Here is a 13,063-nt window from a genome sequence, read left to right on the forward strand (position 1 = left end):
TTACCTGTATTTTAAAGCAGGGGTGATACGGTATTTATCTCAGGGTAAGGGAAATTCAAGAGCAGAACTGGAATAGGAAGCACAGCATTATGAAGATTACTGCTGTTACCTCACAACTGTGGAGTTGTTCCCATGCTCTCACCTTGCAACCCTATGATTTCTGGAACAGCTATAAAACATCAACATGGAAAAAAGTGAATTTCTGATAGATGATATACAGTACTAAGAATTTCATTCCATCTGTTACAGAATCAGATGCTGACTGGATTCTGTTGATGTGCATCAACATAATTCTAGCTTTTAATTTCAATTAAACTAAACCATAAAATACAATAGTCAAAAGGCATCAAACACACCCTGCACATAAGATAAGAAGTGATTTTTTTTACCTTCCTTTTCTTTCAATTTATACCCCGCAGGAGTTTCCATATGCTCACACAAAGCATTTTGATTTTAGACACAATAGCTCCACATGCTTATTAAAAAGGCAATGTTCATTTCACGTCCTGATTGAATTTTAGCCCTTTTTTCACATCACAATTCTTCGTGATTGTTGAAAAACTCCAAAGGAGGAAAGATTAATCTTCAAAACCCAGACAATTACGGAGCCTTTTTGGCGTTCCTCAAGCTGTCATGAAAGAGCTGGTGCTGCTCTCAAGGTGTGCAGATCACTCGGCAATAATTTCTCTCTGACAGGAGCACAAATTACGGAGTAATAAAACTCCTTCTAAATGGATTGATTGAAAGTTTTTGCTGGAACAGTTTCTGTGGGCGAATTTGAGAACGGTTGGGACTATCCATGGGTTTTTTATGAGTTACAGCTCAGACTACTCTTGCATAGCATCTGAAATGAGGTGATATCAGGCATGACTCTGGCAGAGCCAAAGGCATGAAGCTTTAACCAGATTAGCCTCATAAATCTATCCTTAATGTACTTAATCCAATTGGATTTCGTAGCTGCCACAGATACTTGGCTCCAGAGTTGAGGATAGATAGCCAGTGAGATACAGTACAGTACTGGAAGTTCCTGTCTTATTGGTGTCACGGACATCCAAAGGAACTAACCGTGGGGAGTAGGAGAGCAGAAAAAGACCCATATGCGTAGCGGCAGACGGGAAAAAGGCCCAGGGTCATTAATGCCAAAAGTTCAGGAATGCCGTATAGAAACCTATGCCCTCAGGGAGCGGACGTGGGGTGCCCTGGTGCTAGGCGGGTCTCAGGACATCTGAACGTCAATGCTGAGCGAGGACAGAGTGCAAGACCCGGAAATATATAGCCCAAGGGAAAGAGAGGGACCGGAAGGACAGCAGACCAGAAACCAGGGACAGGACAGAGAAGGAGCGCCCTCTGGCTGCAGAGGGCGTGACAATTGGGCTGCTTTTCAGCAGCTGCACATGAAAGTTCTTTACAAACTTAATGTATGGTACCCTTTGTCTTGAGTCAAACTGAAAGGTGACTTGCTGAATAGTATGTATTTAAAGGTCCTTTTTTAACTCAGCTGGATAGTTATTTTTTAGTGCTTTGAAAAAGTCTGCCAAAAGACAAAACAAGGACAGCCTCTGAAACAGCATTGACACTGTTGCTCAAACACAACCTTTGTTTCAAACTTTGGCTTTAGATCCCATAAATGGCAATCTCTTGTCATTTATTTTTTCAACCAAGTCTAAGGCTCTCAGATTTGACTCAGTATCATTAAACATAAGATGACTCAGTATTCTGATGTTCTGTCCTCCAGTTAACAGATAAGCCTTGTCTTATTATTTTCAGAAGAACAGGGTTAATTATCTAGCCTAGGATAAATGTGCATTGGGTCTATGTGTCTAGACCAAAGTTTAAAGTGGAAAAAACTGCGTGTACCCCCTTCTTCCAATCTTAAAAATAGTAAAAATGTCTAAATGGCCTATTTATTAGTGTAATCCCAGGCAAAAATAACCCTCTGTATCATGAAACACTGTAAAGATAATAATTTGTTTCACTACATCATGAATCCCTATGAATTGAGGAAATGGGTGGCATGGTGGAGCAGTGGTTAGCTTTGCAGTGCTGGGGCCATGTGTTCAATTCCAAGTAAAGGGTGTGTGTTCTCCCCATGTTCATGTGGGTTTCCTCTGGGTGCTCTGGTTTCCTCCTACAGTCCAAACACTTACTGGCAGGATAATTGGCTTATTGGAAAATTGGCCCTGGTGTGAAAGTGTATCCGTCTGCCCTGCAATGGACTGGTGTCCTGTGCAGGGTGTTTCCTGTCTTGTGCCCTCTGCTCCGGCTGCCCTGAATTAGAAAATGAATTGATGGATGGAATTGAGGAAAAAACTATTCCTACTGTATTTTGTAAGTCAGGGAAGGGTTTAAAATTTGTCTCAGGACCTTCAAAATAATTGTATGGAAAGCAAGGTAAGTATTTTTTTTTTATTCCTGTATTGTAATTCAAGGTATTAACATATAGGATTGAAAAGCACATGCATAAGATGCATTTTGAATGTAACATATTTTAAATGGAAAAAAGTTACAGAATTTAATTAATTTAAATGAACCATTTCAAAATGTAGGGATCAAAAAGGTTGACAAAGGTTGTCAAACTACCCATTTCTTTTCCACCATCTACTTGTGGTAGCTTTTGTAGTGAACCAACCAGAGCACATTTTTAACTTTAGCTCTCCTGATTTTTTCTACTAAATGTTGGTTCCCCACTCCATTTCAAAATAGTTCAAAATATTCCCCACCCACTCCACAGGGATAAAAAATAAATTTAGCTTTGTGCAAAAGAAGCAGCAATTTTACAAAATAGTCCATTAGTGTTATCATTAATGGAACTGCAGTGACAAAGTTCTTATGGATCAGTTGACCTGTGGTTCTGCATTTAGATGTTTTACAGTTAAATCCATCCCTATTAAAAATTATAATGTGCTTAAATATTCAAATTGACTAAATAGAACAATGGATTGAATTTTGTTCTGAGATTTTACAGAATGATTGATTAGGACCAGAGTTTATAAATTGATTTTTGCCGTGTATGAGATCTTAAACCATTCCAATCAAGTTAAGTAAAAGTGAGTTTTAATTAAAAGTGGTTTTACGGTTGATTGAGACACACAAGTGAAACCATAAAACCGTTAAGAATCTCTGTACTCTCTCTCTTGGGGTGAATCTGTGTGTTGTATGTCTTCCACAGAGAATTGTTGAACCTGTGTGAACCCTTTCAGCTAAACTTCCTGATGATGTGACAGTGGCTCCAACCAGTGCCATTCTCCTTCCCAGAATGCACTACACAGATGGCTTAATAGATCATTTACAGGAAGTGTCTCTGTTTGAGGATTTTTAGTCATAGATTTGGTTTTAAAGTATAGTACCCTGCATCTTGAGTTAAACATTAAGGAATATCTGTTGCATGTGTGTGGTTACAGAGTGCAGCTCATAAAAAGTTAAAAAAGCAGTTCCCAAGTTATGCAGTAATTCTATGAAGTATGCTCTATGACCAATGTTCAGGTGACTCATTATATGTTTGGAATTTTGTAAACTGAATTGGAGGTGCCTCAGATGTTGTCCCAGGATGTTTCTTCATCTGTAATATTCAAGTCTCTATACCAAAGCAGAGCTTTTTAAGATCTGTGTGGGTTTGTCACTAACAGGACAATATAGATGGAAGTAATCATTGCCTTTGTTTTTTTTTGTGAAGTGTAGCAGCTTTGCTTCCCCAGAAGTGCCTGTAGGCACGCATTGTAAAATGGAGACTTAAGTGAAGGTAGCTTGTATTGAAATAATCAGGGATCAAATCCTGTCCTCAATAAAAACATAACCATCTTGCTTCATTGTGAATCTTGTAATAAAGAACATGTATCTATGGAAATGGAGTTTGGAGTTTTTCAGCTTGTCCATCCTGTATTCTAGTTGTAGCTTGGCTGCGTGAATATCTAGAACTTGTTGTATCTAGAACATGTTGCTATACCTTTTCCTGTATAAAGTCCTGTATCAAGCTCAACTGCTGAACCTGATGCCTGACCAAGCAATCCGCACACAAACACAAACAGTCTTGCAGAATAGCCTTTGTAGCAGGCTCTAGATTCGAAATCAAACAATATGAGGCAAGAAATTATTCTTTTTCTGTGTCCCTGCCATTTCGGGCAAATCCAGAAAAGGTGCTGATGAGGTAATAAAAACATGCAAAATTGGAGGTTTGAAATAATGGCTTTAACTCTGGTTACACTGGTCATCATAGTTTCAGTTTTTCTGATGTTGCTCGGCTGTGAGAACTGGACATGGCTAATCAGTGACTAGAAATTCCTCTCCACCTGGGATGGAGAACCATGCATTACTATCACATTTTCTAAACTCAATTGCTGAATTCTGAGTACCTCTTAGATTGTGAAAGTAAACTTTAATCTGCATGAAAGAAATTGAATGGTGGGGCTGTGGAAAGTTCTCATCTCATGTACATGATCGGATTGCAGTTTAAGGCCTACAGCCCAGATGTTGCTTGTTGTAGTTTGAGTTGTAACTGGGTTTGACTAGATTTCCCTTCCAACACAACAGTTATTCTGACCCATCTAGTAACTGTGCAATTGCAGTAAAAACCAGGGACAGATTTACTGTTACCTCTAACTTGACTCTCATTCGCCTTATGTGATCAAAGGGACCTGATAAGTAGTAGTTTTTGAAAATTTTAAAAAGGCCTAATTATACAAATTAAAATTAAAATTAAAAACTGTGGTTTGGTTATTTTTTGCATGTTTTTAACAGTGTTACTTGAAGAATGCAGTTTGAAAAAATTGTGTTAACATTATATTGCAAATACAATAGTTTTTGTAAAGAGTTGTTTGCAATAGCCCCTGAAGTTATTGCTATAGTGTTTCTGTAGTAAGAAACTTTTTTTTTTGGATGACATACTTTTTTTCTTGGCTCAGCAATTAAGTGATTGAGGACAGTGGAATGGACAAGCAGTGGAAAATCCAGGGTGAAGAAGTGTCTTGAAAGAAAAATAATAGTAGGAATTGAAAGGTGGATAAGCCTGTTGGTTTTAATCTCCTGTCCAACCACGTTTCACAGAAGGATGGCTTCTCTTAATGACAGGAGCTCGACAGTGTCTAAATGATCAAACATATATATATATACTTTTCTTCACAGGATTTTTTCATCCCTGTGTTAATTTCCAGCATGTTCAAAGATGACTGTCCAACTAACCCCTGTAGGCTTAAAGCTTGCCGATAAAAGAACTTTACTGCGGCTGTTGAATTTGACATGACTGCCTTGTCAGATTCCATTAAAGATGAGCTCGTTGCAGCTAGGGGCTGCGTCTTGCCTGACACGCTTTGATTCGACTTCCTGTCATTCTCCAAGAGCCGTGACGTGCAGCAAGCACCTAAGAAACGTGCAGGAGTGAGGGGGCCAGGTCAAGAGGTGGTTTGGGGTCTGCCGATGCTCTTGTCTGGCCTCAGAGGCAGGAGCTGGTCAGTCAGTACTGAGATGTCACAGGAAGTTCAGGATACCACTGACAGCATGGGAAGTTAGACAGGGCAACCAGGAGGTCTTCCATTTTCTTGCATTTTTTACATTTTGTTTCTGTATTTCTGATTATTTTCTTTACTTTGACATTTATTTGAATTTCCACAAGCCTAATTTTTTACATGAAGAGAGACAGTTCTTCTGTCAGCAGAGAATCAGGGCACTGAGGTCTGTGCAAGATGTTTTGCATATTTCTCCAACCTGTACGCCTGTGCTCCTTAATTTCATTTGTCATTTTACAGTTCGTGTCTCTGTGGTTTTCTCTTTGAACTGGTTTCATTTTCCACACCACCCAATGACACCAGCTTTAAAATCAAATCTTAAAAAAGATGGTTTTGTGTTTACAAAATTAAAGTTCCAAATAATCTTTAGTAGAATCACATGTGACATCAATGAAAGGTTATGGATCAAGTATATTTAAATTAAAAAGATGAGTATAAATCAACTTTTCACTTTTATTACAAAATATTGACATTGCATAATACATAATACTTTTTAACATACACGCACATAAAAACAAACCTTATGAACTGCAACTCAGTAGGAGCAGTTTCAGATGTTTTTCGACCTTTAATCACTTTAGTTTAGTGACAGTGACCAATGAAATTACAAGCTGATGTCCGTTTTATAACTGCTTCATCCAATTTAAGGTCACGGTGGAGCTGGAGCCTATCCCAGAAAGCATTGGGCACAAGGTAGGGTACACCCTGGAAAGAATACATACACATACACTCACAACAGGTCCATTTATTTTCCCAGAAGCTAATTAACCTACCAGTATGTCTTTGGACTGTGGGAGGAAACCAAAATATCCAGAGGAAACCCACATAAACATGGGAAGACCATACAAAATCCACACAGGTTGCACCCCATGAATTGAACCCAGGGCCCCAGCTGTGCAAGGCAGAAGACCACTGCACTACCATGCTGCCCACAAGCTGATGTCATAGGCCACTATATATTTTAATACTTTATTTTAAGACAGTGCATGTTCCCATTTAATAAACCATGTTCTCTGAAGTGTTTCAAAGTAGGAGGAAAGACAACTACTAATTGAATGGAAAGTTTGAATTTCTTGCCTCTGAAGATTTGAATCAAATGTATTCAAGACCAACCTCATTACTCTGTAATTTGGGTTCTGCCGGATATAGTTTATTTTTGAGAGCTCTTTCCACCTCAAGAGCATTCTCTTTGACTTGAAGCTTAACCCTCCCCTGTCTGGAGAGTTAACAATTAACTAGGTATTAGTCTTAAATGTGTCTGCAAGGAATGGGGAAAGCTTTTGGAAGAAAGTGGGATGACTGAATATGGAATTACGTCTTTAAAAATGAATTCAAGAGGCAAGACAAAAATAGGTTTAATGAGCACATGTATTATCTAAAATTAAAATGACTTGTGTAGGATGTGCTGATCCTCCCAGTGAGAATGAATTTGAGAGTAACCTGTGCTCCCTTAAAATCGTCAAGAGTCTGGTTCATTTTTATTGAAATTATGTTGAGATGCATCAACAAAATTGTTTACTTGCAGTTCTGTAGAGGAGGAAAAGATATCTCACGACCACATTTCCAGGGTAACAAGCAATCTCCTCCAGGTTTCCCATTTATCTCCTTTAGTGGCATGCTAAGCTAAACTTCCCCATCTTCAGATAAATTTACACCTCTTTAAGAGTGATGAGCACATCTGCACTTTCTGACAGGGTGTTGTAAATTTTTTGCATGTGGACCAGGGATTGTAGTTCTATTGTGTTTGCTGAAAATGCAACAACTGCTAAAATCGATAGAGAAGGAAAGGTATAAGGATGTGTTTAAGACTGCATTCCTTAATGGAATTATTTATTATTAAAATATTTTTTATTGTGATCTAATATACAGTTTAGATTACCAAAAGGATATGATTAGCAGGTACTATGGCTGCAACAAAAAATTGCATCGTATTCGCTGAGCTCTGGTGTTCTCCATTGGTGTTAATGGGCCTTTGTGTTTTTGGACACTCATATCTGGAACATTCCAAAGCCCATAACAATTGTGCTAAAATACAGATAATTAGATCATTGGAGTCATCAATTATCTGAGTTAAATAATTAGCTCGATCAAATTCTTCTATCCCTATCATTGTTTCAGATGTAGGCTTTTTGATTAAGTTTTCCTCTTCAGATGTACAGTAGGTGGGAATGGGAGAGAAGGGGTTAGGAGATTTTGTTTTGTTCTGGTTTTGTACATTGTTCTGGTTTTGTTCTTATTTTTTACATAAAAAACTACTGTTTTTTTATGTACAAAATAAGTTGTTTTTAATAAAGACAAAAAATTAATACATTTCTACCCAAATGTGTTAAAACATCCTGTGACCTGTTACTGGTTCCTTTAGCCGTTAAAATCAATTTTTCTAATCTGCTTTTTGTTCCAATTGATCTCCGTTACAACATTATGAGCATGTGGGAAGAATTAACACAACAATGTCAGTTTAAGATATAGGCAAAAAAAAAATACACTGACAAAGCCAAGATTAAACAATGTTTAAGATGGTTGTGACTGATGTTAGAATACAACTGTAACAATGTTTAAGCTGAAAATATACAGTATTATTATATTATATTATATTATATTATATTATATTATATTATATTATATTATATTATATTATATTATATTATTGGAACCTACAGTATGTGATTACTGTAAATTAACACAGGTCAAGATCCAAAAGAAGAAAGAAAGGAAGCCAGGCATACTTAACCAAATCGAGTATTGGGAATTGAAGTCATGGTCGGATTGCTGGTCAGAAAGCCAAGGATTCAGAGGTTTAGCAATAATAAAGGCGATCTCGAGAATAAGAACAGGGGGCTCCACTGGTAAGTCCAATACTGAGCGTTGAGGTGCTGGTGAGCAGTCCTAAAGTAGTAGATAGTCGGAGGGTGTGGTGCAGGATGGGGGATGTGGTTGTATAATTAGTATGTGCGTTAGTGTTTGCAGGAATCTTTGCTTGTGGGAATTTGTTGGAGTTTACGGGTTTGTGTCTGATTATGTGCGGTCGTGACAAGAACATGTTCATCCATCCATTTCCAATTACTACTTAAAAATCAGGGTTTTGGGGGAGCCAGAGCCTATCCCAGAAAGCAGCCTGGACAGGACACTAGTACATCTCAGGACACAGACAGATACAGACACACTCACACCAGGACCAGTTTTCTCAGAAGCCAGTTAACCTCTCAGCTTTTCTTTGGACTGTGGAAGGAAACCAGAGCACCTGGGGGATACATACAATCACCACACAGATCTATCATCCCAGGTCTGATATTGAACCACATGTCCAGCTGTATGAGGCAGCAATGCTAACCACTATGCCAGCTTGCCACTTCTCAAGAAGTTCTATGTGGGAGAATAAACATGCCTAGAAAATACACAGGTAAACAATGTCTGACTCTTGAACATACTACTGTACATTCTCAACGTAGAGCACCAGACACAGTGAGTTTGATCACCACCTAGTCATTTCTCACATTCAGTTTGGCTATGAAGCATCAAAAAGCACCTTCCAGTATATGTGTTATTTACATTTTTGTATTCACTTTTATGCAAACAACCTTTCACAAAAAAATCTTCTTTCATTTGGACTGTCTTTTTGCTGTAACTGTAGGTCTTTATTCAAACTGACTGGGTCCCACAAGGGATGTTTTACAGATGGACTTTCATTTTGTAGAATTTGCTTTCTGTGTGTCCTTTTTCATAATGCAACATATAGTATATAGTAATACAAGAAGTTGAAATATAAAAAGGTTCTCAGAAATGCCTGAACTTTAGAGCAAAGCTTTGAATAGACACATTTTCTCTCTGATAGGCCTTTGTAATGAAACACACTTGAAAAGTACACTGAACTGCTCTGTGACATCTTGCAAATTCCTACACATGGATTCTTTAGAATTATCTACTGTATGAGAAAAAAAATATTTTGCATAAGGTAAGGAGTTAAAAGATTATTTAGAGAAGGTAGTCATTCTTGTTGTAATGTGACTCCCCCATAACCTCCTTTCCTTATGAATGCTACAAAAACACATCTGTTACCTGAGAATAATGAACTAATACTAGTCGCAAACCATCTGTTGAGTCCTACCTCTCTTGCCTGGTGGAAGGTGTTTTCTGTTCCTTAACAGGCAGATTAATTACAGGAGAGAGTGATTAATTCTGGAGGATTGTGTCGCTGGAGGGGAAACCTTATTTATTTTTCTCCTGATTAGCCCAAACGAAGATGTCAGCGTCACTGCTGATTAGGACTAATTGAGTCAGAATTCGCTCACAGAGGATCAGCCTTCCAATGTGGTGCAGTCTTGAAACTTCATAGAGTTTGGAGGGTCTGGGCTGCTCACAAAGCCCTGAATCAGGTAAATACTGAATCTGGAAGCTATGCTTTTCAATGTATCACTTAAAAGTAAAATCTCTTCTCATTTGTAACTTGTTTGCCTTTCAGTCCATTTAATAGATAGCACTTAATTGATCTGAGGATTGAAAAAGCCAGGGTTTCAGCTTCAACAGCATGACTGGGTATATTCCATATTCTCCCAACACTTTGTGTGACCTCTAGTCTGTGTTTCACTCATGCAGAGTGTTCTCTACACCTGTTTTTCCAGTTACTTAAAGAAATAATCATGGCATCACCTTTGTTTGGATGATATTATCTTCATGGAATTATGCACGGAATCCCTTGCATTTCAACAACCCAAGAACAATTTTGACAATGTTGGCAGAGACATTTTCCAAGGTCCTGGAAAACGTTCTGCTTGAGAAATCGAACAGGTCAATCTAAAACTCAGAACTCTGGCTTTTTTGTCAATTTTAAATATGTTCAATTGTCCAATTTCTCTTTTTGACGAAAGCAGATGGTGAACAAGTGCCTGGACCTTAGTGTTGGCACTCTTTTTCTCAGATCATTGTATGACCCAGGTTAACACTAGTGACAACTGAACGATAATGTTGGCTCTCTTCTCGTCATTTTATGGTATCACCCAGGTTAACAGTGTTAACACCTGTTCCTTAGTCGTGTTACGCCCTCTACAGCTATACTCTGTCCTGTCCCTAGCTTCCTGTGCTTTGCTGTCCTTCTGGTGTCTCTCTGTCTGGAGCTATATATTTCCGGGTCACTCTTTCCTCTTTGCTTAGCATTGAGGTTCGAATGTCCTGAGACCCGCCTAGCACCAGGTCGCCCCATGGCTGCTGCCTGAGGGCATAGGTTTCTATACGGCATTTCCTGAACTGCTGAGCCCAGACTAACCCCCGTCCTGCCGCTACGCATAGAGTCACGACATCCATGACAGCACTGCTCCACTTTTTGTCAGATAATGGTATGACCCAGGTTCACACTCGTGACTCCTTGACCATCATCTTGGGTCTCTTTTTGTCAGATAATGGTTTTAAATCTAGCTACAAGTGAACCATAATAATGGCTCTTCTTTTGTTAGCTAGTGGTATGATCCAGGTTAACACTCTCAAAATCCAAACTAAATTGTTTGCTCTCTTTCTGTCAGATAATGGTATGGTGCCCTAATTTGGAGTGTAAAAGAAAAAGCAATGGATCTGCATCTCCAAAGATGGATAAAATCTATAGTGAAGGAAAGCCAGAGTGCGAGGCTTTTACCATTTTTTATTCTATTTCTAGCCCTCGTGATGGGATGCTAATGGAAATTAAAGACTTGACAGCTAATCTGCAAGGCATCATTAATTAACTATTCTTCTCTCATTGTTACTTTTTTCTCTCTCTTGTCTTGGCTGAATTGATGGTCTTTGGTTTCTTCCCAAAGTGTTCTGATTCTCCTTTTCCCAGCATGCAAAGCAGCACCCTAGCATAATTGCAGCCTACCGAGAGGGCCTGAATGCAATACTCTTAAAGCCCCTATGCTTTCTAATTTTTCGGACCTCAGGGTGCAATATGCCAGCACACACACTTTGTTCTTTAGTTCTTAGTTTGGGGTATGTTGGGGCACAGTGCCTAACATGGCTGCCTTGTGGTTGTAGGGCCTTGGATTCAGTTGTTGGAGTGCTTTCTGTGTGGAGGTGCTCTGGTATCCCCCCATGTTGACAGACATACTGGTAAGTTAAATTGCTTCTGGGAAAATTGGCCCTGGTGTGAGTGCATGTTTGTGTTTGTGTCTGTATGTGCCCCGCGATGGAATGGTGTACTGTCCAGAGGGTATCTTCCCTTGTGTCCATTGCTTGCTGGAGTAGGCTCCAGCTCCCCCATGTCCCCATATTGCATAAAACAGTTAGAAAATGAATGTATGAAAAATCTTATACAGCCATTTGCTTGGTTAAAAAGTTTTAATTGCCTAAGAGCTCAGCTAGAACAATATCTGAATGTCTCAAGTAGTGGGTGATAGGCACTACCTGCTGTTCTTGCTACAGAATATTTCTACATTTCCCTCAGAAAAATGACAATTCTCTCTTGGCATCTGAATGGCATGCTACCTTTTCTAAATACAAAATTTAAAATGAGAATCTCCATACAACAGCAGCTTATGCATTCTGGCAAACACATACTTTGATAACCAATACCATTACACTACTGGTTATAGAGCAACATTTGCAAGGCTGCTTATAAAAGGAATAGTTAATTTGCCTAGTAGTAGAAATACAGGGTGGAATTAAAGAAAATGCTGTAACTTAACAACCTAATTTACGATGGGAATAGGAGGTGAAATTACAGAAAGACTGGATTTAGTGTACACTCCTTAATCGGTGTAGAAAATGACAAATAAGCACCTGCTGCAGCTGTTCAGGTGACAGTGTTTTGGACAAATTTACATCCATACATATGCGAACTAGCAACAGTTTGGAAGCAAACAAAAACACGTGATGAAAACATGAAAGTTGTAAGCACTATATTACATTAATCACCACAAAATGTTGTGAATTCATTAATTGAAATTGATAAATGGCTTATATGCTGAAAAATAGCTTCATTTTTCATTTGTAGAAGCTTGATGATGTCCGGGATGCACAGTCTTCTAGTAACTCTTGTACTGTATATCTGACACCTGGAATGTGTTGAAGAATTGCTCAAAACTACATTGAAATCCTTGGAATGTTTTATTTTTTCATTTTTTCTGTTAAGCTGAATGTGGATTTCAAGTCTGGTTTCGTTCTTCTGAGATATAGACTAGTTCTAATGAAAGGTATATTGGGTAACTAATGTGTTGAAATTGTTGTATTCTGATCTGTGAAGTGGTTGCAAAAATCACAATAGTTCTAGCCTCTTCAAAAGTGAAATACTTTTTTTTTCTTCCTCAGGTCGTGAACATGCTACCCAGGCCTGTGCTTTGTGAATTAAAAAACGCGCATCAGCCCTAAAGCACCGGTCATTACCGCAGTGCGATCCGAAATACTGTTAGTGTTGAGTTTGAGGGAGAGGATACATGTCCACTGTCTAGAGAACGCACTCTTACAAAATTACCTTGAACCCAAGAGCTGTAATTATTTAAAATTGTCCTTATTATAGGATTTCAGCGGGGTAAAAATATCGGCATTAATTGTGTAAGGCTGTGAGTATTTTACCTCCAGGGCAGCGAGAGTTCAATAGGGAC

General features: G+C 38.6%; 1 long non-coding RNA gene across 1 annotated transcript in view; it reads left to right on the forward strand.

The window, feature by feature from the left end:
* LOC138241882 (uncharacterized) overlaps nucleotides 1-13,063 on the forward strand; it is a 54,460-nt gene that overhangs the window by 25,774 nt on the left and 15,623 nt on the right. Inside the window, exon 3 of the long non-coding RNA XR_011191162.1 lies at nucleotides 11,499-11,573. This is a non-coding gene — a long non-coding RNA (uncharacterized lncRNA). The remainder of the gene's footprint in view (nucleotides 1-11,498; nucleotides 11,574-13,063) is intronic.

The sequence above is a fragment of the Lepisosteus oculatus genome, chromosome 11, assembly GCF_040954835.1.
Source record: "Lepisosteus oculatus isolate fLepOcu1 chromosome 11, fLepOcu1.hap2, whole genome shotgun sequence".
NCBI classification, from domain to species: domain Eukaryota; kingdom Metazoa; phylum Chordata; class Actinopteri; order Semionotiformes; family Lepisosteidae; genus Lepisosteus; species Lepisosteus oculatus.